At 43.3% G+C, this 25,214-nt stretch overlaps 1 long non-coding RNA gene across 3 annotated transcripts in view; it reads left to right on the plus strand.

Annotated features, from left to right (window-relative positions):
- LOC144372465 (uncharacterized) overlaps positions 1-25,214 on the plus strand; it is a 100,998-nt gene that overhangs the window by 35,230 nt on the left and 40,554 nt on the right. The gene's annotated exons all lie outside the window — the stretch shown is intronic.

Below are 25,214 nucleotides of genomic sequence, written 5' to 3' on the forward strand. Positions count from 1 at the left end.
TGATGTCAGATTCTCAATATCCAGGAAGGTATGTTTGGGAATTTAGAACATTTATGTACAACAGCAGGACACAACCAAATAACCCCTGAACGCCAGAGAGACAGACCCCAAGCCTTTCCAACTTGTAGGAGTTTACACCCCATCCTCTGTCTTGGAAGTGTGCCTACACTCTTTGAGCTGGTGGCATAGTGACACAGAAGTTAAAGCCACATGATCAACATAATAAAACTTCAGTACTCATTCAGTTTATGTCCAAGTCACAGCTGCCACTACAATCACATAAAATAGGATCAGATTATTTAAATACACTTGTGGAAAAACAAAGACCATTGTTGCACTCCTCCAGTGGAAGCATATTGACCTTCTTTTCCTCATTGGACCTCTTGTATTTCCTTTGCCTTCTAGTGTAGCTTGAGAAATATGAAGTGGCCAGTAAAAGGCTCAGGAATGACTATAGACATCTATGACACTGCCTCATAGATGCTTGAAGAGTGGTCCTTCAGTTCTGCTGTGAATGGTTAATTATCAGGACCAGTGCAGACTGCTGTATGAAGGGCCTGCTTCATCCATAACTGCCTTAGGTCTTGGAGTTCTTCCATGGGTTTCCATCACAGGGTGCCATATTGGGACTCCGCCACATTGTCCCAAGCATAGTTTCAGGAAGCTATCACCAAGAAAAATAAAGAGATGGAAGTGTCCTCATTTACAGTTTAATATATACAGCTTAATGTAGGGCAGGTGGTGACTGATGTGCTCTTACTCTGTTTGCTCTAGTAGGAGTATATCTTCAGCACAAGTGTCCCAGATCCAAAAGAGCCATTCTGTTGTACTTTCTATAGCTTTTTGCCTAAACTTATTCCCCAGTTCTATCAGCAGAATATCATCTCTCATGAAAATATGCATGTGCTGGTGGGGAGGGGGCAGATCTTCACCCTTCTCTCCCAATGACCTTGGCTAATGTGTCTTGGCCTTTTCAGTTATGACTATAAACTCTCTGTCACTTGGCACTGACACCTAAATTGGCTCATCCAATCTGCTGCTGCTTCTTCAGAGATATCAGATTCACAAGTATCTCATTTATGGAAGTCCATTCCTGAACAGGTATTCCAAATTGAAAAATCTATGATAACCAGTCACCTCCCTTTCCCTTGAGTAATGAAAAGGGAGAGGAGAGGGCCCAAGTGCAGCCAGAGGAATCATGGTGGGTGAGGAGCAGGAGGAGGGTCACAGAGAGACAGATGGGCTGGGCAAAAAGTAAAGAGTATCACCATTTAAGCCTCTGGAGATGCAGGGAGACTTAATTGCCATGAATCCAATTCCTAAGACAAAGGAATGAAGACCTTGTAAGAGAGGACCCAGGTCTTCATTGCCTGAAACTCTATCTAGTATGTTGGTGATACTCTCCATTGAATTTTTAATTTGGCTTATTAATTCTTTCCTTTATGAGGATTTCTGACTCATTCTTCTTCAGGATCTCTATCTCCTTATTGAAATAGTCTACTACTTCTTGAATTTTCTCTCTGATTTCATTTCTTATGCCATCTTTTACTTGGTAGATTAGCTTAACCATGAATTTTATGAAGTCCATCTCTGACATTTCTTCCACTGTGGTGTCAATGGAGTCTATTGTCCACAGTTTCTGTGTTATTTGGGATCATTTGTTCCCTTGCTTTTTTATATTGTTGGCTTATTCATTCTTTCCTTTTGAGGATTTCTGACTCATTCTTCTTCAGGATCTCTATCTCCTTATTGAAACAGTCTACCCATCTATCTGGATGGGTCTGATGCTGTAGAGTTTTTACCTTATGAGTTTATAGTGTTCCTCTATGTCATTAGTACCTCACAGATTGGAGTGGGGGGATCCCAATCATAATAGTAATGTATGTAAACATTATGTAGCAGTAGACTAAATCCTTAGGTCCTATTTGGCTAGCTAATGTTAATTGGTACAATATGTAGATAGTGGGATGAGCAATTTCCATTAGTAAAAACCACAAATAATTATGCATTATATGTGGCTTAAAATCAAATAATAGGTGTTGTCTATGGTTTCCACCATATTAATTATTGCTATGACATTGATGGTAGGTGTAGTTGTTATGTATCTCAATTAGTTTTAACAAATATTAAAGATAGAGTTGAGTATGAGGAAAGAAGGAGAGAAAAGAGAGTCAAAAACTGTTTGCAATTTCAAAGGGTGGATAGGGCAGACACAGTGGTACTTAGGATATGTTGTTAATGAGAAAATGAAGAGAAAACAGAATAATTTAAAGGAGGAAAGAGAGATTGAAATATTGGTGTCAGAAATAGAAAAAAAGAGAATAGGAGATAAGGGAGACAGAGTAGTGGCAAAGTCGATACATAAATCAAAATCAGCTAATCAGAATTGCTAACCCTGAAAATACAGAACACGGGAAAATTACATCTTCAGGGGGAAAAAAAAAGAAAAATGAAAAAAAAAGGCTAGAAATGAGGAAAGAGAAACAAATATGAATGTATGTAAGAGTCCTGGATCATTCAGTACACAAACAAAACAAAAGCCCTTCACAGATGTAGAAATACAAATGGTCAACAAATATATGAAGGATATATAAAGTAATTTTCAATAACTATTAGTCAGAGAAATTAAAACTAAACTGAGATTTAATCTCACTCTATTCAGAATGGCAATTATCAAGAACACAAGCAACATTAAAAGTTGGTGAAAATGTGGAGAATAAGGTTCACTCACATTGCTGGTGAGAATGCAAATTGGTGTAACCACTCTGGAAAACAATAAGGATATTCCTCAGAAAACTTGGGATGGAACCATCATTTGACCCAGTTATCCAACTACTTAGGTTATACCCAAAGGAGTTGAAATCAGCATACTGCAGTGATACAGCCATATCAATGTTTACAGCTGCTCAATTCACAATTGCTAAGCTAACGAACCAAACCTGGTACCTTCATCAGATGAATGGATAAAGAAAATATGGTATATATACACAATAGAATATACTCGGCCAAAAGAAGAATGAAATTGTGGCATTTTCCAGCAAATGGATGGAAGTGGAAAATATCATGTTAAGTGAAATAAGCCAATTAAAAAAAACCCAAAATGCCAAATGTTTTCTCTCAGATATGTGGATGCTAACCCATGAAAAGAGAGGGTAGGAAAGGAAAGTATAGGGGTTGATTGGATTAAGGAAAAAAGAAATGAAGGGAAGGGAGAGGGTTGGTATAGGAAAGACAGTAGAATGAATTGGATTTATTTGCCTGTGCTTATATTGGAGTACATGGCCACTGTAACTTCACATCATGTACCACCAAAAGAATCATATCCAAATTGGAATGGGTTGCACTCCATGTATGTATAATACATCAAAATATACACTACTGTCATGGGTATCTAAAAATATCAAATAAGAAAGAAAAAAGAAGGGAGATCAGTGGAGTAGAAGAAGGAAATAGAGGATGAGGGAGAAAGACAGGAAAAGAAGCAACAGTCAAATGAAATTGACTGAATTATGCCATGTTCACATATGAATATACCATGATGAATTTCACCTTTGTATATGCCTACAAAGCACCATTTAATATAATAAATATGTTGAATACAAGTAGAGGAGGGGAAGTGGAACAGAGGGAGGGAGGAGGGACAGATAGAGTAAGCACTGAGGACTAAAGTGGAGCAAATTATTCTCCATGCGTGTATGATTTTTGTCAAAATGAGCCCCACTATTATTAATTATTGTGAATAACTATAATGCACTAATAAAAAATTTTTAAGATCGAAAACATTAAATGCTATGCTATGCAAGAAAAAAAAAGTAGGGGCCCACGTTTCTCCCATGAGCTACTTACTCCTTGGATGGCCATGCTGTCCCCAGTTGGCACAGTCCTGCTGCTGGTTGGTCGACTCTTTCTCAGGCTGATACAGAGGCAGCAGTACTCCCTGAGCCAACCCCAGGCTGCTCCACGCTGCCATGAAAGTGGGGAAAGAAATGCCTGAAAGAAGAAAATCTGTCCCACCCTCAAGGCTCCTAGGAGCAGAAAAGTAGTGCTGCTGAAAATCTTTCATCAGGCTGATTGGGGAGCTGTTGTCCAGGTATAGCTGCTAGAAGGAGGCCACAAAAAGGAATAGGCCCATGCCATGGCACCAAGGCTGCTGTGTTATGGTGGAGAGGGCCACCACCTCCTAAGCATTATTGTGTTTCTATGGAAGAAAACCAAGGCACCCTGCAGAAGAAGGTTCTGAATATGAAGAAGAGCTGGATCTCAGAGGATGAAGTGGAGGCCTTGCAGGGTAATAATCTGACTGTGGGAGCCTGCACCATCATTCAGACTGCCCCTTCTCCTCCACATCTGTGCATCTCCCAAGCCTGCTGCAGATGATGCTGTGGGTACCCACCCACTGTACAAGCAGTCTTCCAGTCTTCTACTGCCTCCCAGAGCAACTCTGGCCCATGCTCTAATGTGCATCATGGATCTAGGGATCTGCCATCCAGTGGCATGACATAAGCCCCTTGACTTTCATGTGGTAGGCACAGTGGGTGAAGGGACCAAGAGCACCTCTCTAACATTCCAGCAGCAGAGCAGTTACTCACCATCCCAAAATAGTCTGCCAGGTATAAATTTTCATTAATAAAATATTTTTCTAATTTGGTAATCAAGGTGGCTTTTGGAAATATTTTGCCTTCACAAATTTGACCTCAACATGATCACTTCTACAAAGCCCAAGTATCAGAAGAATCACCTATCATGAGCTGAACATTACTTTTCCTCCAAAAGACAAGTGGAGAATATTACTGATGACAGAAAGCATTCTGAATCCAAGGCCTGGCAGGGCCACTATAGGTATCTGACTGACCTCAGAGAAGATGTGGGGCTTCCTATGCTCTTAAAAAAATTCAAGGAAGTGAATGGAATCTGCAGGGAGGGGTGGGGCTGGTGGCAGCATGCCCTTAAATGAGGGAATGGCTCCCTCTCCTCAGAAGCCCAGGGGCAGCGGTTCAGGCTGTCGCCTTGTAGGAAGATGCCCCTAGATGTAAGGTAGAATCCAAGACCTGGAGGTGTCGCTGGAGGGGTGTGGCAGGATCTGAGTTGCCATGAGGTTGGGCTTTCAGCAGCACCCGCGCCACTCTTCCATGTCCTAGTAACCACTAAATGTCTTTCGTATCTCTCTTGATGCCCCTGAGGAGAGGGCTGGCGACACATATGCATTTGGTGCCCAAAACAGCGCCCTGGCCTGGCATCAGGAGCTTTTGGAACCGGCAGCCAAGACTGAAGATCACTGTGGGATCAGGCTGCAGTCCCACAGTTGGCATATGGTAGTCCCCATGGTGCCACACACCTGCGAGGAAGTGGAGAGTCCCCAGTAACTAAGAAGTGCAGGCCATCAGTGAAGAGTGGGCCTAGCCTTTTGCCCTGGGGACTTTCTCTTCACCAACCATTCTTCCCCACCAGATTCCTGCAAGCCCTTTCCTGTCCCCTGTTCTAGCCATTCATCCAAAGAACTGGACTCAATGTGCATTTGGGCAATGGAAGTTGGCGGTGTCCTAGCCCAGCTGCCTCCATCTCTTCACTCCTCTCTAGAATAGACCCCCCCACCACCACCACCAAGTGCTCTGAAAGGGCACTCTCCTCAACAAGTGCTGTCTCGGACCAACAGGCCCTCTCAGCTATTGCCCGCCCATTGGCCCGACCTGCCAGCCTCCAGCTCCTAGGCAGGATCACCCTGATGCCCCAGCATCTACCACTTCCCCAAGAAACCTGTAATTTTATGCATTGCTCATCTGGCTGCTACAGAGGCCCTCTCCTGCAAGTGGTGCACTTTTCTATGTGGATCCTCCCACCACCCTCCTATTGGGGACCACAGGGAAAAGCATGAACTGTCCACTGGTAACAAGCGAAGGTTCTGACCCTCCAGAACCTCAGGAACCTCCTCCCAAGCCTAGACCTTTTGTCCTGCCTTCACCACTGAAGCAGGTCCATCATGCTGTGCAGCTCAGGATTCTGGGTCACATACCTCCATTTTCCTTGGGAAAGCAAAGAGATGAGGGCCCAAGAAAACCAGAGGAACTGATGGCAGCAGCAGTGGAAGTGGTTGTGGTGGCACAGGACAGAAACTTGCAAGAGGAGGAGGAGAATTGAGGAAGAGGAAGAAAACAACAAATAGAAATGCAGGACAATTTGGAAATGGTGTCCCTAACAATGGAGGAGTAGCACCCTCCAAGCCTCTAGAGACTCAGAAGTGTCTTGCTGTGTGGAGGCTACTCCTGGGTCTGAAGAAAGAAACACCATACAAGAGAGGGACCAGGTGCCTCCAGTGAACTTCTGCTGAGGGCCATTGCCAAGTAGGAATGACGCATCGAAACTTCCTTGCCAGTGTACCCCATGTTAAATGGACTTGCCTTGGAAATTTGCTGTGATCTTGAATGTGTGTTTGAGAAAGATGACCCTGCTCAATGACCAGGGTGGATCCAGGATTAGGGTGTATCCTGCAGGTTTTAGGAAGTATCCGGGTTTAAGATAATTTGGGTTTAGGGCATTCCCGGTTTAAGACAATAGGGGTTTTAGGGAAGTTGGAGGTTGAAGATTATTGCTGCTGGGATTAGGGTGTTCCTGCTGCTTGTTCCCCTTGAGTTCTCATGAGATTCAAATGGGATTTGGAAAAAAGCTTCCTGGAGTAGGTGAATTGTGCGGGCAGATTTTAGATTTCCCCAGAACATGTTTGTAGAGGCCGGTGTGAGTTCGGGAATAAAGAATTGCTGTTTGAATCTACAAAGCTGTGAGTGGCTCGTGATTCAGTGCCAAGCCAAGACATTGGCAAACTTCTCTGACAGCCATGCTGCCCCAGGTAGCACAGCTCTGTTGCAGGTGTGCTGACTTTGGTGCAGCCTGACGCAGAGGCAGCAGTTCTCCCTGAGCAGCCCCAGTCTGCTCCGTGCCTCCAGAGAAGTGGGTAAAGTAAGGTTTGGATGAAGACCTTCTGCCCTGTTTTCTAGGCTCCCAGGAATCTGGAGAGGGGTGGAGGGGAAAGTCTTCAACTAACCCATTAGTGAGATATCTTCCACTCATTGCTGCTAGCAGGAAGCCTCCCAATAGAAACAGGCCCCCACAAATGACCCTGTAGCTACCACTGCCAGTGGCATTGAGGTGAGCTGCCACCTCAATGTTCCTATGGAGGAAGACTTAGGACCCTGCAGAAGAAGTTTCGGTCTCCAGAAAGAGCAGTATCATGGAGGATGACATGGAGGCCTTGGTGGGTAAGACAGACTGCAATGGCCTACACCACCACTCTGAATTCTTTCTCCCCACTTGTGGCCCCTGCAGGGACTTTAGATCCATGGTTCCACCCACTGATGCCTCCCAGGTCCCAGCTATTCTTGCCACCACCAATGGGCAAACCAGGCTTCTTCCCCTGATCCTGTCTGCCTACCTTCCCTCAAACCAATTATTGAGGAAGAGGTTGTCTTTGTCTTCTCCTGCTACCCTCTTGATCTCTTGAGGCCCAGTCCCAGTGTGGGTGCCCTTGCTGGTGAGTATCAACACTCTACTCACTTGGCAAGAGCTGCCACACACCGCATTTCCCTCCTCCCCATACCTCATATCCTGGAGTCTTTCCCTTCAACCTGCCTCCTGAGAATGAAATCCCCAACCATCAAGTGTGTGGATTTTCCTCCTTCTCTTTTTTCATTCCCAGATCTTCTTTAATCCCTTCCACCAGCAAACCTGTTAGCATTGGCCAGCCTTCTAACTCTGGCAAGGAAATCTGTCACCTCTAGAGCCAAAGCATCTGTACACCTGATGCAGCAGCCAACTGTCCATCTGAGATCCCTGCCATGGACACTATACCCTCTTCTATAGCAGTGATTGTAATAATTGTCCCAGGCTTAAATAAGCAGCTCTTGCCATGCCCCCAGGTTCATAATCCTATGCATCATAGGCAGGTGGAAAATGGACCATTCTCTACCAGACCACCTACTTTTAGGGTCTCCTTTCCCAGATCCTATGGAAAGTATAAAGTATACTCCTTTGTTCCACACATCACTCTTAAACCCACATCTGAAAACCATCATGAGGAACTAAGGAGAGCCTCTCTACAACACCCCTCTCTGCTCATGTTATTCCAAGCTATGGATCATGCAGTGGATGCATTCCTAGATGACAGAGACTCTATATGATCAACATAAGTCTGTCATCGATGGTGCTATGGATTCCACCCATCTATCCAAGGCTGTCATCTTCCAGTCCCTTCTTGTCTCCCAGAACAACTACAGCCCATTCAACAGGTTGCTCGCTGGTTATGGAACCTCCCACCCAGTGGCAGCATTGCCTCTCTCCCTTCATCTACAAGTTGACGTGTATAGCTGGTGCAGGGACCCAGCTCTACTCTCCAGCATCCTAGTAGTGCTGAAACCACCCATCAGCTCCCCCCCCCGCACACACACACATTATACATACTAAGGATTACAACTAGGGCTGCTGGTGGCAGTGACTGACTGCACAACTCTTTCTCTTTGTGCAACACAGAAGCCCAGCCCCTGCTGTGGGCAAAAGCTTTCTTGCAGGTAACAGCTGAGTGACAGCACAATGCAGCCAGGACCTGTGGGTACCACATCACTGGAAGCCATTTTGCATACTAGCCCACAACCTGACAACCCAGGTGTTATGCACATGGGCATAGCTAATAGGTCGGACTTGGGACATGCCAGCAGGATGACAAGCTCCAGAGAAAGCACTTCAATCTTTGCTAGCACAATTCCTGGCCCAGTGGGGTTCATGGGAACTGGGACTCCTAAAGGTGGAGGGAACTATGGGTTTAGCATAACCACATCAGCATCTAGGTCTGATTCTGGACCCCACTTGCAACCAGGGTGGATCTAAGGCAGACCAGTGTGAAGCACAGAGGAGAACTTTGTGGATTCTCAGCTTGACCCTCCTGGCTTGTCAGCTACCTTGGCTGATGGAAGCTCTGGTCCATTTTCCCTGGCCTTGTACCTGGTCAGGGTGTCCTCTGCTAGTGACAGGGGCTTCCTTTTCCTCACCTGTTTTCCTCAGTAGCCATCCCCTTTCCCCAGTGATGTGCATACAATCCTCTTTTTCTAGTTCATCTGTCTCTGTTCATGCAACTTTCTAGTTCTTTGACTAAATGGTAGAGAAAGAAGTGGCATGTGTGGGTGGCAATATGTGGACCCCAAAATTGCACAAGAATCTGGTCCCAAGGAAAAGTAAATGTAGCAGCCACCTTTATGGAAGTCTGTGGGAAGACACTAGAGGAATGCCAACTAACAAACACAATGTCTGTATTCTTAAGTGATATCCTTTGGTCCAAACTCTACTGCCCCTAATTTTTTAAAGACACAGTAAACAGATATATAATTTGTTGATGGGATTGCTAATTAGTGCATCTTTTCTGGAAGAAGTATAGAGCTTCCTAAAAAAACTTGGAAGGAACAACCATATCAACCAGCTCTCCCACTCTTTGATGTATAACCAAAGGAACTAAAATCAGCATACTGCAGGGTTCAAGCACAACATATTTATAGGACTACTACCATTAGTGAGCTATGGAACCAACCTAGGTGCCTGTGAACAAATCAATTGATAAGGAAATATGATATATGTGTGTGTGTATATATATACACACACACACACACACACACACACACACACTCACACACACTTTATACATGCTATGGATTATTACTCAGCCATAAATAAGAATGAAACTATGGCATTTTCAGTAAATGGTTGGAACTAGAGGTCATCTTGCTAAGTGAAAAAAGTTGAACCAAAAGTTGGTTCACAAGCTGAACCAAAGTAAGGAGAAAAGAGAAGAAAAGAAAAATTGTGTGTTGGAGAGTGTTCCATGAAAATAGAAGAGATATCAGTGAAACAGAGGATGAGGATTGAGGGGAGGGAAGAGGAATGAGAGAAGAACAGTGGAATGATTCTGACCAAACTTACTATGTACACATATTAATACTCCACAGTGAATATCACTTTCATTCAAATCCACAAGGTACTAAAAATGATAAATAAACCAAAGAAACATCAATAAAATACAGGAAAGGGATCATAGGAGAGAAGGAGTATAAGAAAAGAAAAATACTGTGAACTGAATTGGCTCAAGTTATATTCCATGGTTGTGCAGTTATATCAAGTAAACAATTCCTCATGCTCCTTCCTGTGGCCTGCCCTCCATCTTTGTCCAACGCTACACCTCCACATCCCCAGGGTGCTGTGCATCTGATCTCCATGACTACAGATGTGTCAATACTTTTTAAAATGTATGAAAATGAGTATAAACAAAGTGGTCTTTTTGTATTCCTTCAACAATCATGATTTTGAGAGAAAGACCATGTTTTTGTTTGTGTCAGTGACCTTTGCGTGTGTTTTTCTGTATAGTATTCCATTGTAGGAGTGTACCAAGGCAAGTTGATCACTGAGCTATTCGTGGATATCTATGTTGTGATTTTCAGTTAGTAAATGTAAAGCAAATGTGAATGTCTCTTGAAAGATATTATAAGAATATACAAAGGAATACAAGCCTATGTCATAAGCTAGAAGTAGGTTTTAATTTTAAGTGGCTGGATTTTCTGCTCTCAGAGGGATTGTACCAAGCCACTAATGGTGCAGAAGTGTTTTATTTCCTACACTTTCTCACCAACATTTTGTACAGTCAGACATTTAAGAATTAGCCCTTCAACTGCTATGCTATTGTGTCCTCTTGTAGTCTCAAATTTTATTATGATAATAATTTGATTATGATAAGTAAATTTTCATGTGATTATTTGATGTGTGTATGACTTTCTTAATGATATATCTTTTCAAAGTATTTTGCCACTGCTTTCTATTTTATTTTAATTTTCTAACATTTGGGCTTGGATTGTTTCATATGGTATAGAATATTTTTATATGATTTGCAAACATTTCTATCAATCTCTGTCCTGCTCTTTCATTCATACAGAGATACCTTCAAATATCTCTTTGTCTGTCCTCTACACAGGTGGCTGGGGGAGAGGCATGAGGGTCGGGGAAAAGCATGCAGAAGAGTCTGGATCATGCTGAAGAAAGGAGCCAGGCAGGCTAAGCAAGTTTAGGGCTGGCTACTTTGAATTAGGAATGCAGGCGATGACTGCAAGTCTGAGTCCAGTTATCTGGCACCTGCATGATGTGACCAGGGCATGATGTGTCTTGAAGGTAATAGCCCTAGAGGCATGGTTGAGATGGAGGTTTTGGACTATATTTTGGTCAGCTTTTTCATTGCTATGACCAAAAGACCTGACAAAAACAATTTTAGAGAAGGAAAAGTTTATTTCGGTCTCACAGTTTCAGAGGTCTCAGTCCATAGAGGGCCCTGACTTCACTGCTCTGTACCCTAGGTAAGGCAGAACACCATGGTAAAAGAGGTGTCATGGAGGGGAGTGGCTCAAGACCTGGCCACCAGGAAGCAGAGATAGGCTAAGCTCAGCTCAAAGAATATGTACCCCCCAGGTGTGCGCCCAGTGACCCAACTCATCCAGCTGCAACTACTGCCTACATTACCCCCTTACCTCTTCCCAGTGGACTATTGCATGATTAGGTTGAAGCTCTTATAACCCAGTCATTTCACCTCTCAACTTTCTCGCATTGTCTTACACCTGAGCCTTTCATGTCTAAACCCAACAGATTCCTTGGTGTGCCTATGAAAGGCACACTACAGGCAAGTAGAAGCTTTACCACCTCGAGAAATTGGCTAGACTTTGGAGGGGCAGATTCTCTAAGAGCCCAGATGTCAAAACATCAGGAAGAAACATGGCTAATCCAGGCTTCTCTCCTGTGCCTGTCCCTAATGTCACTTTCCTGCCTGGTCTCCCAGAAGCTGCTCTCTCCAATGTGCATGAACCCTACCCTCAACTCACCTATAAAACCCTGACTTCTGCAAGCTCCTTGTCTGGATTCGCCTTTTCTGGTCCTGGAGCCTCCTGGCATTTTGGTTCACCCTACATGGATCCCGCAGCTGTGGCACCTTCTGTAAACTCCCACACACCTCAGAGAGGGACCCAGACTCAGCTGCCTTTCTGCATGAACACTCAGAGCAGCCTCCATGTCTTTGCTGTAGCTCAGGGAGCACTGGAAGCAGCACTCAGCCAAACTACCAGCCTCAAGATGCCACAGTCACCTCTGCCTTGGGGACCCTCCTTGGCTGTTTCTAGGGACAAACATTTCAGTCTAGCGTCTGCCTTTCCCTTCAGGTCCCACCCTCCATTCTACTGACCCACTCCCCACATCTTCTGAGTGTCTCCTTTACTTCTGGAACAATCAGGATCTGGGCCCATCTTATTCTTTCCCTTCCTTGGCCCTGGAATCAGCCCTCTGTTCAAGAAGGCTGTTTGCTTTTTGTAGAAAATAGCATTTGGAAGCCAAGATGTGGGGTGGAGGTTGCAGATGTGCTCACTGATATTGGAGTATTAATGCTTGAACCTGCTCAGTGGAAAGAGCCAGAGAATACATATAAAATACACAGTTATGTGGTATATAATTATATATAGCAATGTAGCATTCTAACATATGCAACAATACAGAATTGTAACAATTTTAGTATGTTTATGTATATTAGATGTTTTGTGAATTTTTATTATTTATTTATTTATATGTGGTGCTGAGGCCCAAACCCAGTGTCTCACACATGCTAGGCGAGCTCTCTACCACTGAGCCACAATCCCAGCCTCTATTTTGTGAATTATTAAAATATAGTTCTACATGTTTATATTTATATAGTCATCTACACAGACACTGGGAAAGTTTTCCATTCTGGTCAAACCATTCAAGATGCATCCCAGCTTTCTAATTTTCTGAACACACAGCTCCCTTATCCAAGGGCGAGTACCCTGGCTTCCATTGTTCTCACTGGGCTCTCTCTCATGCACCACCTCTCCCAGGATCCTGCCTGGGTCCCATCTCTGCCACCCTTCCTGCTCAGGTGCTCTCACCCTGCTGGGGCGCCCATGATCTGCTCCATGTGGCTGAGCTCCTGCCTGGACCTTGCTGTGAGCCATCTCACAGTTTTAGAACTTGAGTGTCCAAAAGGGAAAACAAGAGAACGAGGTGGAGGAAGAGGAGTTCTGTTCCATATTCCTCATGTCATTACTGTGATGTGGCTTATTTATTTCATGTCTTTTTTATTGTCCGTCTCTCTCAACTAGAACATAAACTTTGCAAAACCAGTCACTTTTTCCTGTCGTTGCTGAGAATTCTCCTACCAGGAGAGCTGATGGCCAGTATCTGTTTCTCTTAAGATCTACAATGGAAGATGAAAGTAAATTAAGGCACTTGTTTTTCTTTGAATTAGTGAGATTTAAGTCTCTATGATTAAGCAGATAGCAATCAGTTTGATTTCACATTTCACTCAAACAGGCTGTTTTTGACTTGCAAAAAGCTAACACTATTATATTGCAACTTTGGAGTTACTTCCACCACAATAAAAAATGCTTGTATTTCTTGGTATTTAATGATAATAATGTGCCACTCAAAAATTTAAGAGTATCTTACCTATAATATCCCCCAAAAGATTACTCAGTCATATAGATTCAGTCAATATAATATTCAGTCAATATAATATTAAGCCAACTGAAGATTTATTATTTTTACAATTATGGTATCCAATTAATTTTTTTCTCATCCATGAAACATACATATTGCCATTTTGACAGGATTGTACCAAAGAAAAACTGGTATAAATAGAAAATTTTTTTTCTACCTGTCAGGGAGATGAGTCACATAATTCATTATGTGGAAGATGTTGGTTTGTTTATTTTCCCATTTGTGGTGTGTTTGCTTCCAGAGGGAAAAGCTTTTGACTTGGAGACATTCAGCATGCAGCAGCATGTCCCATGTGATATGCCAGTTGCTAAGGTAACTGCATTTTCCTGAAAATACCAAGCTTAACAGGAGCCTGAATCATCAGTGGGCAATTTTCTGCTATTACATTCACTGAAATTTTCTTTAGCCTTCAAACAAACACAAAATGTTCAGGTAATTCTGGATCCTTTCTTTGACCCTCCTTCTCTGTTTTTTTGACATTCAAAAGCACAGACACAGTACCGTCTATTAAACAAGAGACCTATAATGACCTAAGGAATTGTAAAACATAAAACATCAGGTTCTACTAATTAATAATACATGATAATTTAATCTGGATTGGACAGATCTCTGAATAAGAATTTGCTAAGCAAAGAAGCAGAAGAAATTGAGTTGCAGGGCACCTAAGAAGTTAAACTATTAATTTCAACTTTAAACTACTTTGCAAGCATATCTATCTCCAATAATCTGTGAACTTTTTCTTTGAAAGAGAACTTTAAAACATGGAATCTTTACTTCAGAACATCTTATTAAAAATAGTATAACACTGTGTTCCTACTGTGCATATGTATTATATTCACTTGAAAGTAATTAATATGAAAATCTATTTCCCCAGTAGTTCACATATTTCCTGATTTAGACTCTTCATTCCACCAATTAGCAATTTTTTAAAAAAAATATGACTATTATTGAACAAAGCAACTTAATAAACCACATGAAATTTTACAGGTTTGGTGACACTTCATGAAATTCATATAATCACACATCAATGATTGTTTTCTTCTGGATAAAAGTGTACTTTAAAATTCTAAATGTATTTTTCTCTTCTCTTTTTTTTAAATTTCCTAAATATTTTTCATCACAAAATTCAACTTCACTTTGAAACTGCAGATACATATTTTCTGAATCAACTTATTTTAGGAGATGGCAATCACATTTTATAAAGGAAATATTACTTAGAGACACACTCAAAACTGATATAATGACATAGAAAACCAAGTCAGAGATTCACAGTATCTGTAGGACCAGCCTCTGCTCCTCTCTGCAGTGAGCCCAAGGACTACCTGGCAAAAATCATTTTTCTTCAATGCACTGAGGTTTATGATAATGTCTATATTTTAGGGTTCCAAGAAAGTCAATCGAACAAACTCTACAAGGAAATCAACATAGTGCTTAACTTATAATGTATCGACGGCTATTATTTCTGTTGTCATTATTAAATACACTGGAACGCTAAGCTGATTTAAAAATGCTTTGGTGAGTTCCAGATAATATGGTGGATGTAGTCTTTGGAACTAGGGCACTGTGGATCTCATCGAAAGCTCTTTTAGCTTCCTAGGGATGCAGACTTCACCTGGGAGTACTCCACAGGTATCTGTTTTTGAAAGCTTGATATCAGGGTTATAAGGAAACACAGGCTCTGACTAGTGAGGTTTGAGGGTGAGGCTTGACCTTCCCATGATTGACAAGACTTCCCAGTCTAAGTCAGCTTATGAAAACTCCCACGTCGTGGTCAACAGGGGAACACTGGAACACAGGTTGACATTTTCTTGATGACTCAGGCTGCTCCTGTGACCCTTGTGTGAAGTGCTGCCATCCAGCCTGCTCAGGGGATTTCTGAAATGCCCGGGGCCAGTTTTCTCTGGACAGCTGTGGTTTTCTGTTCTGTGTTTTCTTGGACTCCTTCCTCACAGTCAGCTGTCACTTCTGTGCCTTTAGCAGATTTGACCTTGTCTCTGAGTCATGCAGAAAGAAACCGGGTTCCCAAGGGGGAAGAAAGGCTCAAGCCAGCAAACCAGTGACAGTAAGTTCTCACCCAGAGTTCAACCAGCTGGACCTAGGAGAACCACTCGGCTCCTCCTGCAGATTTTGTGCTTGGAGGTTGGAGGGTGCTCCAACTCTATCAACACTAATTGAGACAGCTCACAACACAGTTGGGGTCCCTGGTGATGTGGATGTAAATGCTCTTCTAGTGCTGAGGAGCATTTCACTTGGTAGGATTCTGGGGTGCCTGTCTGGTCACTCTCAGAGCCTGAAATAGGGGTGAGTCATACGTGTTGTGTATCAGTTCATCTGGTGACTCAGATCTGCTCTCTAGAGCAACTTTTCACCTGCTTTTCTTCAGATAGCAATTTATTTTTTCTTTGCACTGGGGATTGACCCACGGTCTCCTGCATGCTAGGCCAGCGCTCCATGGCTGAGCTAGTCCATGCCTTCAGGTAGTAATTTAATGGGTATTTCAATTGCACACAAGGTCTCTGCATCTTGGCTTATGCTGTGCAGTCTGATGCAGGAATTAATATAAACTTCCTTTCAAACATCTCCTGATAAAGGGAACGTATGGTTTATTGATTAGACTACTTGTCACTTGAAAATACCGCACACTAAGTTCAGTTGCCTCTCAACACTGGAAAGCTTTTTCTGTTCAGATGTGCAGCAGTTTTCTTCTGAGTTTTCTTTCCCTTTTTTTTGTCAACACTACCCCTAATTTATCTGTATTACTCACCTTATTTTTTATATTATCACATTATTTTTGATAAAAAAGATATCATTTAGTTCACTTAATATTTTATTTATTTCAATATCTTCAGAGCCTAGTTACTTATTTCAACCTACACCCATTATGTTTTCTTGTCAGTCCTTTGGTAGATTAGAGGCTAGCAGAATGCATGGCACCTGGAGTTGTTCGTTATATGTTTGGCAGAGACCATGAGAATGAGGGTATCAGGCCCAGGAACTTGAGGTTCTTTCATTGCTATTGTGATTTTTTGCTAGTCCATCAGCTTATTCACTTATATTTTGTAGTTGGTTTGAAGTTTTCCAGGAAAATATGGCTACAACTTTCCCCTGACTACTAAGTCATGACAAGGTCATCATCTGATTGTGAACAGTTCTACATGGAGGGAAAATTACTATTGTCTCTGGCACCAGGAGATGACTATGTAGTGTTCCCCGCCACTTATGCTAGTGCAGCACATGCTCAGGATACCTTTTCTGAGATAACCACATTGTTTCTCCAACTATGAAAACCTCTGTTCTGAAGATATTCCTGGTGGCGTTCACAGCATGTTGATTATGTAACTTAAACTTTGAATTGTGAAACTGCTCTCTTTCAAGTCATGGAAGTCCTCAGTGTTTTCCTCACTTATTCATCAGAGAAATGACTGGAAAAAATGTGTAGATTTAGAGAATGATAGATATTAAAAGAAACTCTCCCTGTTGCTTGCTAGTTCACATCATGGATCAAAATTTAAGATCCATATCTGGGTCTATTCTAACACATGTGGCATCTTCTTCCCAACTATGTTGCTTAAAAACACTCTTGTTAGATGATCACTAGGAACAGTGCTAAGAAAACACATATAAATACCATGTCTATATATCAAGAGAGTGTGTGAGCATGAGGCAGAGTACTTCCTGGGAGCCAGGAAGGCAGTGGAAAGAGGCTTAATTCAGATATTTAGCGATGGAGTATTTTATGCAGTTCCTAGTGCATGCTGGAAGACATATCCCATATCTTGACCCCTGGAACTTGTGAATTTGACCGTAAGTGACTAAGAAAAAGGGGTCCTATTAAATACAATGCAATGTGATTCAATTAAATGTACGTTAAACTAACGGTGCACGTGGTTGGGTAAAGAACCCCGAGATGGGGTGATTATTCTGGATTACATGGGTGGAACCCATATAGTCACTAGTGTCCTTAAAAAAGAGAGACAGAGGGAGGTTTCAAACATTAGAGGGGCCATGAGGACAGCGCAGAGGGAGCCTTGAAGACACTGGCCTTGGAGGTTGGAGAGCCGAGGCCACCAACTAAAGAACACCACAGCCTGCAGAACTGGGAGAGGCAGGAGTTGGACTCTCCCCCAGAGCTCTAGAGGGAGCACAGCTCTGCCCGCACGTTGATTCTGCCCAGCCATACTGATGGCAGAGTCTGGCCTCCAGACCTGGGATACAACAGCCTTCTGTCACCACCGTGCTTGTGACAATGTGTTACAGCAGTGCCATCAAGAAAATAAAAGGCACAGATATGTCTTCATGGTCTGTATGACTCTGAAAAGTAGTGGAGGTAGTCACACCCACTAACCTCCTCCTGCGATGCAGACACTGTGTACATTGTGTCTTCTCACATCCATCATTTCTGCCTGACAAGCAGCCTCAGTGGAGTAATGGCCTTCACCTTGGCATAGACGTCAGCTGATGGTATTGCTTAGACTTCATAATGTAGTGGTTTGGGTTTCACCTTGAGTGAGAGATGCATGATTAGTTAATAATAATGATAGCCTTTGTCTCAGATGACATAGGTTTTTCCAGTTTTTCTTTTATATTCAAAGTAGATTTACTTAATAAGCTTCCAGTTAACTTAGCCTGTGAGCATAGATCACTCAAAGGCTAGCAGCACTCTGTCAGGAACAAACACAAGGGAAGATCTGAAGATCAGACTCTTGTCTGTGTGGATCAACAAGCTGAGAGAGAAAAAAACAGTCATTTCCCAGGGAGGAAAGATGCAGTCAACAGAAAGCCAGGGTCACCATTCACTGCCACCAGGTGACCAACAGCTGCTGGCCCCTAAGTGCTTGGGAAAAGGCAGAATTGGTCACAAATAATCCTTAGAGAGCAATGCACCAACACTGGAAGTCAGGAAGAGACACAGCAGAGAGTAAGATACTGTGACTGGCAGGTGTCACCCGTCTCTGTCAAGTCCCACCCCACCAGGCCTCAGTACCGCTCTGACTTCCCTTCTGAAGATACCTGTCCCAGGGACAGTCATCACAGGATTCTGAGGCAGGAGAAGTAGAAATGATTTTCTTAGTGGCTAAAAACAGTGTTCGAGGGAGGAGAGGTATTTTATCACCTCTTTCTCTCCACCCTGATGGAAGGCTCACCCTCTCCCCATTCATGACACTACCCAATCCTATTGCTTCCCTTCCCCCAGGGTCCTCCCATATCGGTCTGCTTTCTCTTGGAATCAGCATTTCCTTCACAGACTGACCCAAGGACAGGGGTGGCGAGCCCTTTCTCCGGGGCAGAAGTTGGACGTGCACATTATGGGCCCCCAGCTTTCCCTTTCCTTTTAGCCTGCAGGACTCACCGTCAGGAGTGACGTGGATCCAGCTCCTCAGGGACCCACAGGCAGGACCCACCTGCCCTCCACTTTACCTTTGTGTGTTACCTAGGATTCCTCTCTTATTTTCTCTACCGTGTCTGGAAATCTGGGAGGTAGAATGGACTCTCCTACTTTGTTTAATTTATCTCTGGCACACTGTACTATCTCTGTAAATACCAGGTTGGTCACAGGAAAAGTCACCTGTCTTCGTTTCACCTTCAAAGCCCATGAATAAGGCCTGGACAGACTGAAACACCTGGGCGAAGGGAAGGAACAAGATCCAAGGCAGGCCAAACAGACCCTCCCAAGAACGTGAACCTTGGACAGATCTCATGACGACTGAGCAAACCCTGGCACTTGTTGGATTCAGGGACAACACTGTTAACTGCCCTGGTTCCAGCCTCCGATTTTAATACATTCTTTGTTTTGCTGAAGTTAGCAAAGTCCATTTGTCTTACTTATCATCAAAATTTTAATTAATTCACCTAACTTGCAGATTGTTAGGAAAAATTAAATAGGACACTGAATATAACAAAGCATTCAGCACAGTCCCTTCCACAAGCACCCAGTGAGTGTAAACTACACATATAATTAAGGACAGTAGTGAACATTACACCAGAATAAGTACCAGAGCTTAAAGTCATAAAGCAATGATCCCAGGCCTAGTCATAAAGCTGATTGTGATTCCTGCCCCAAGAGGATTGTTGATGGTTTTAAATGGCTGTTGCTTGAGTTCCTGTTAAATATGAGGGTTCTGTCTTGTGGTGTTCACTTCCCATGCTAGGACTCATTGTACCTACTCTTTCTCATTAGATAAACAAGGATAATGTGCTCAAATTAATCCAGTTGGAATTAATCACATTAATTTGCTGGAAAAATAACAAATTTGGGGTACATTTCTAAAGACTCCATCTCACCATTAACCATTTCCCTTAAGAGATTAATAACATCAGGTGACGGTCCAGCTCCTCTGACCATCTGGGCTCAGCACTAATGGCTGCTGACAGGTTCTTTCTGTTGCATTTTTAAGTTCAGCATTTTAAGAACCAGCAGTTTGTTCTCTATTATTTGTGATTCAGTTCACACTTATTCCATAAAGAGAATTCAAACAAAGAGATTCAGAAAAACTATCAAGGAGATACAATACCAGGGCATGTCCATATGCTTTAATTATAAAGTAAATTTAGGTTTAAAAGTTAAGTATTTCTAGATAAACTTAATTAAAAACAGATAAAGCAATTAAGTAGAAGAAATAGAATTCCAGGATTTGCCTCCTGGGTAATCGGTGGAATGGAAGAAAGACTAAAGTCTCTTCTGCCCAGACTCAGCAGGTGTGTCCCACTTTACAAACCAATTAGCAAACATTTTAAGAGGGACCTTTGTGTTCAGTCATTGATATGGATGTTATAGAAGTTGCACGAGATGTGTGAAAGAAGCCAAAAAATATACTCAAAGGATTAGTTGAAGATCCAACTTCACCACCAAATAAAATGTTACATTTGCTACTTCTTAGCTGAAAAATGGAGTGGGGGTCATGGTTCAACCTCTCCTCTGGGGATGCTGGAGCTTGGTCAATAACTAAAAATTATTCATTACAATCAGTTGAAGAAATGAGAAGTGAAGATGTCAGTCAGCTTTCTGTCGCATGACAGAGTACCAAAAAGTTTAGCTTGACTTGTGGTTTCAGAGGTTTTGGTCCATAGGTACTTGGACCCATGGCTTTGGCTGATGGCCAGGCAGAAAATCATGATGGCTGGGAAGCAAAGCGTAGGAGGAGCCAAGTCCCAGCACCCCCTTCGAGGACACGCCACAGTGGCTGAGCTTCCAGCAAGTCCCACCTCTGAAGGCTTCACACACTCCAATAGCACCAGAGGCTGGTGTCCAACCTTCAGCGCGTGGACCTTTGAGGGGCATTTAAGATCCAAACCACCACAATGAGCTTACACATTAACTCATGGAAGTCATTAGCAAATAGAAGGTAACGTTTTATTAGTACAAGCCGGTGGGAGGGACTGCTTCTGGAATTGCACAGTCTGGAGCAGAGACTTACTGAGCTGATACAACTTTAACCAAGTGTCTACTACCTCTATAAGTGTCATCATTTCGAATCATGTTGGGTATATTGTCCTCCAACCCACACCAGATCTATCAGAAAATCCTTTAGCTTTAATGTCCAAGCCACTCACATCTGTCCACGCTGCACTACCTTCACTGTAAGACCCCAAGCCCAGGTTCCAAAATCTCCCGCCTGGACAAGAGAGCATCCGCCCAGCTGGTCCACTTTGGCACCAACTTTGGCACTTTTTGTCGTGATTCTCACTGTGGCCAGTGACTGTTGGAAACACAAATCTTATTTAAACAGTCTCCTCTTCCCAACCCTCTAGTAGATTCTCAAGTGTTTTGAGTGAAGTTGAGTAGCTTATCCGGGGCCTGGGATCTACAGGGCCTGACTGCCCCGTGTGCTGTTCTCCCTCCATTCCCAGTTCCAGCCCTCTCCTCATCAGACAAGTCCTGACATCAGGAGCCCTGCGGGCTATTCCCACTGCCTAGGGTCTTGAATTCTACCTCACAGCAGCGATAAAAGCACTGATATAAAAATTATCTCCTGGACAATTGCAAATGGCCAAAGAGGAGCTGAGAATGCAACATAAGAATACCAACATCACTCAGGCTGTCTTGGTTGGCTTGGGCTGCTCAGAGCTGACTTGCCTGGATGGCTGAGAAACCATCATCCTTGGAGGCTGAGAAGCCCAAAGTTGAGGCTCTGGCAGATTCTGCCCCTTGCTCACCCTCCTTCCTGAGTCACAGACACTGCCTATTCACGTGAAAGGCCCCAGAGAGCTCTCTGTGGCCTCTTTATGAAGGCACTAATCCCATCCATGGGACTCTGCGCTCACGAGCTGGTCACCTCCCACAGGCTCCATCTCCTGATACTGTCACTCTGCAGGGGGTAGGGACAGAGACATTAGGTCTACAGCACTGGGCAGGGTGAGTCTATGAAATGCCAAACACAAAACCCTGACTAGAAAGAGAGATTACAAAGTGAAGAACACAGAAATAAAAGAGCTTCTGTTCATCAGCAGAGATCACTAATAATGACAGTCCCACATGGCCATACTGTGTGCTCTGTATTTGTGCAGTCCTCCAGGTAATGTCTTCCTACATACACACGAACACACACACACACACACACACACACACACACACACACTCATATACACGAGCACTCACACACACAGGAGCACTCACACACACACTCACACACACGAGCACTCATACACACACACACACACGGACATACACACACACATAAGCACTCACACAGGCTGCTCACTTGAAGGCGCCAGCTACTTGGGGTGCCATGAAGAGAGATGTCATGGGCCAGCTCAGGCCCAAGTTCCCTGAGGAGGAAGGGGAGCTTCCTGTTGGAGGATCAGGCAGGAAGATGCGGTTGGGTGCAGGGAAGCCAGCGGGGAGCCAGAAAGTCAAGGCCAGTGCAGGGCCCAGTCTCTGTAGCATGTGGTGACTGTGCTCCAAGGCACATGGCCATCTAGTCCCGTGGGGTAGACTGTTTGAAGGAACCCAGCCTCTTTTTTCTTGATATTCTCTTCAGTGTGTGCTTCTTACTGTAAAATCTCATTTTAAGAAGTTAAATCATGAGAGAGAAGAAGACAACTAAGAAGGGGGAGGAAGAGGAGGGTGGGGGAGAGGAAGAGGAGAAGAGAAGGAGGAGAAGGAGTAGGAAGTAGTTGAAGTTGTTACCAGGGCACGGTGGCACATGCCTGTAATCCCAGGGGCTGGGGAGGATGAGTCCAGATGATTACAAGTTCAAAGCGAGCCTCAGCAATTTAGCGAGGCCTGAGCAACTAACTCAGTGCGACCCTGCCTCTAAATAAAATATATAAAAGGGCTCGGGGTGAGGCTCAGTGGCTCAATGCCCCCGGGTTCAATCCCCAGTATGAAAAAAAAAAAAATCAAGCAAACAAAAAAATACAAAAAAACCCAGAAGTATTACATGATTAGACCCAGTTTTACATTTTTTTCTATTGGATTGAATAGAACCAAATCACAGTCTTATAAAATCTGATTAAGCTAGTAGGACATAACAGCACCACAGTGCTGCCCTAACATGATTGCTCACTAGTTCAAGATTTGTAATCAGTAGTACATATTAGAGGGAACAGCTAATAGTTTAGAGTTAAGCAAGTTAACCATGAAAGAATTCCTTGAATTTCTGGCAAACTTTAGCAAAGAAGGACTCCATAATTTCACAATCAATCGGGACCTCTCCCTATAAAATAATAAAAAAGGAGAACAAAATGTTATACCATATAAGGTTATCTCTCCCTCAAGGCAAGAATGTAACTCTTGAATGTAACCACTGGAAACAAACCCATCTTAGTTTCTAAATATCTTGACTCTCAGCTTTAAAACAAAAGCAACTCATTGTTGTAAATATTTAGCCAGTGGTTATTAAATAGACCAGCTCAGCGTGACTCTTCCAGCTGGAGCAGAACAGATTTCTTGCTGCTCATGTTACTGTATAAACGTTCTTCAAATAAGGCTGAGAGGCACGTCCCTGGCTCTTTGCCCTTTGAAGGCCCTGTGGGGTCCCAGCTAAAGAGACATTCATAGGGAAGGTTCAGCTCATCTCCATCACCTGAGTTTTCACTTATGGGACTCAACAAAGAGGAATGTTCCTTTCCCATGGTGACAAGACGTGCAGGTGTTATGTGACTAGCCATGCTCACAGGGGTGCCTCCAGGAGCACCCCGCCAGCTTGCTGGAGCTTAGTGCCCGTGTGCAGTGTGACTTCTCTGTCACGTGCAGTGATGAACACTGTCTTCTAAATACCTTCCTTCAGTTTTGCTTCTAAAAATTTTCTCATGGTTCTGAAGGCTGGAAAGTTCACAGTGAAGTCTGATCAGATTCGGTTTCTGGGGCCACTCTCCCTTCCTGGCTGGCATGTGTCCTCACATGGTGGGGAGGAAGTGAGGTTGGCAGAGGACTTCATATGTGTAGTCCTATATGTAACAAAGTTACCAGACGTCTGATTAATATTAAAGTTATCGAACTCTCCTGCTCATAAAAATCCCATCTCAGACACTAGGTAAAATATAAGGGGTGGCCAGGCATGGCTGCTCATGTCTGTGATCGCATCTCCTTAGGGGTCTGAGGCAGGAGGATTGCAAGTTTGAAACCAGTCTGGGAAACATAGCAAGATTCTATATTAAAATTAATTAGGGGCTGGGGATGTGGCTCAAGCGGTAGAGCGCTCGCCTGGCATGCGTGCGGCCCCGGGTTCGATCCTCAGCACCACATACAGACAAAGATGTTGTGTCTGCCAAATACCAAAAAATAAATATTAAAAAAAATTCTCTCTATCTCTTCCTCTCTCTCATTCTTTCTCACTCTTTAAAAAAAATAAAATAAATAAAATTAATTAATTGATTGATTAACTAAAAAGGGCCAGGATGTATTTCAGTGCGAGAGCATGAACCTACCATGAATGAGGCTCACTCCCCAGCACTGAAAAAAAAATACATGTACACACACACACACACACACACACACACACACACACACACGTGTGTCAGATTTTTGTCACTCTGATATTGGCACCCAACAACAACAACTTAGAAAAGGTCATGGTTTCAGAGGACTCCTTCCATGGAAGGCCAGCTCCATTGTTCTGTCTGGTCTGAGGTGAGGCAGAATATCACAGTGCAAGAATAGGCAGCAGAGACCTGGGCAGGGCAGCTGGGAAACAGAGGGAGACGGGAGTGGGGAGAAGATAAGCCCTTCCAGAGCACACCAACAGTGACCACGTCCTCCAAGGAGGTCCCACATCCCTGGAGTCCATTCAGCTACCAGTGGATTCATCCACTGATGAAGTCAGAGCCCTCCTGAGCCAACCACTGTTGAAAAGCCCCACCTCTGCACCTTGGGACTTGGGGGACCACGCTTTCAACATCAGACCTGGGTGGGGGGCATTCCAGGTCCAAGCCATAAAATATATGTATCTTCAAGACTAATGAAATTGGTGGATAATTATGCCTTATTATTATCCAAATTTCTCATGTGAATTTCCAATTTAAAAAAAAACATTTTTATGTTTTTTCAATTATACTTGTTTTTTTCTTCTTAAAATTATCCAAACATATAATTATTGCATTTGTTGTTCTTTTTCTCTCTGTTCATGTTGAATAATCAAGCTATCTTTGTTCTGTTCTCCTTCCCAAGAACTTTCATTTTGAAAACTTTTCAAACTTTCATC

Source organism: Ictidomys tridecemlineatus, unplaced genomic scaffold (assembly GCF_052094955.1).
Source record: "Ictidomys tridecemlineatus isolate mIctTri1 unplaced genomic scaffold, mIctTri1.hap1 Scaffold_108, whole genome shotgun sequence".
NCBI lineage: Eukaryota > Metazoa > Chordata > Mammalia > Rodentia > Sciuridae > Ictidomys > Ictidomys tridecemlineatus.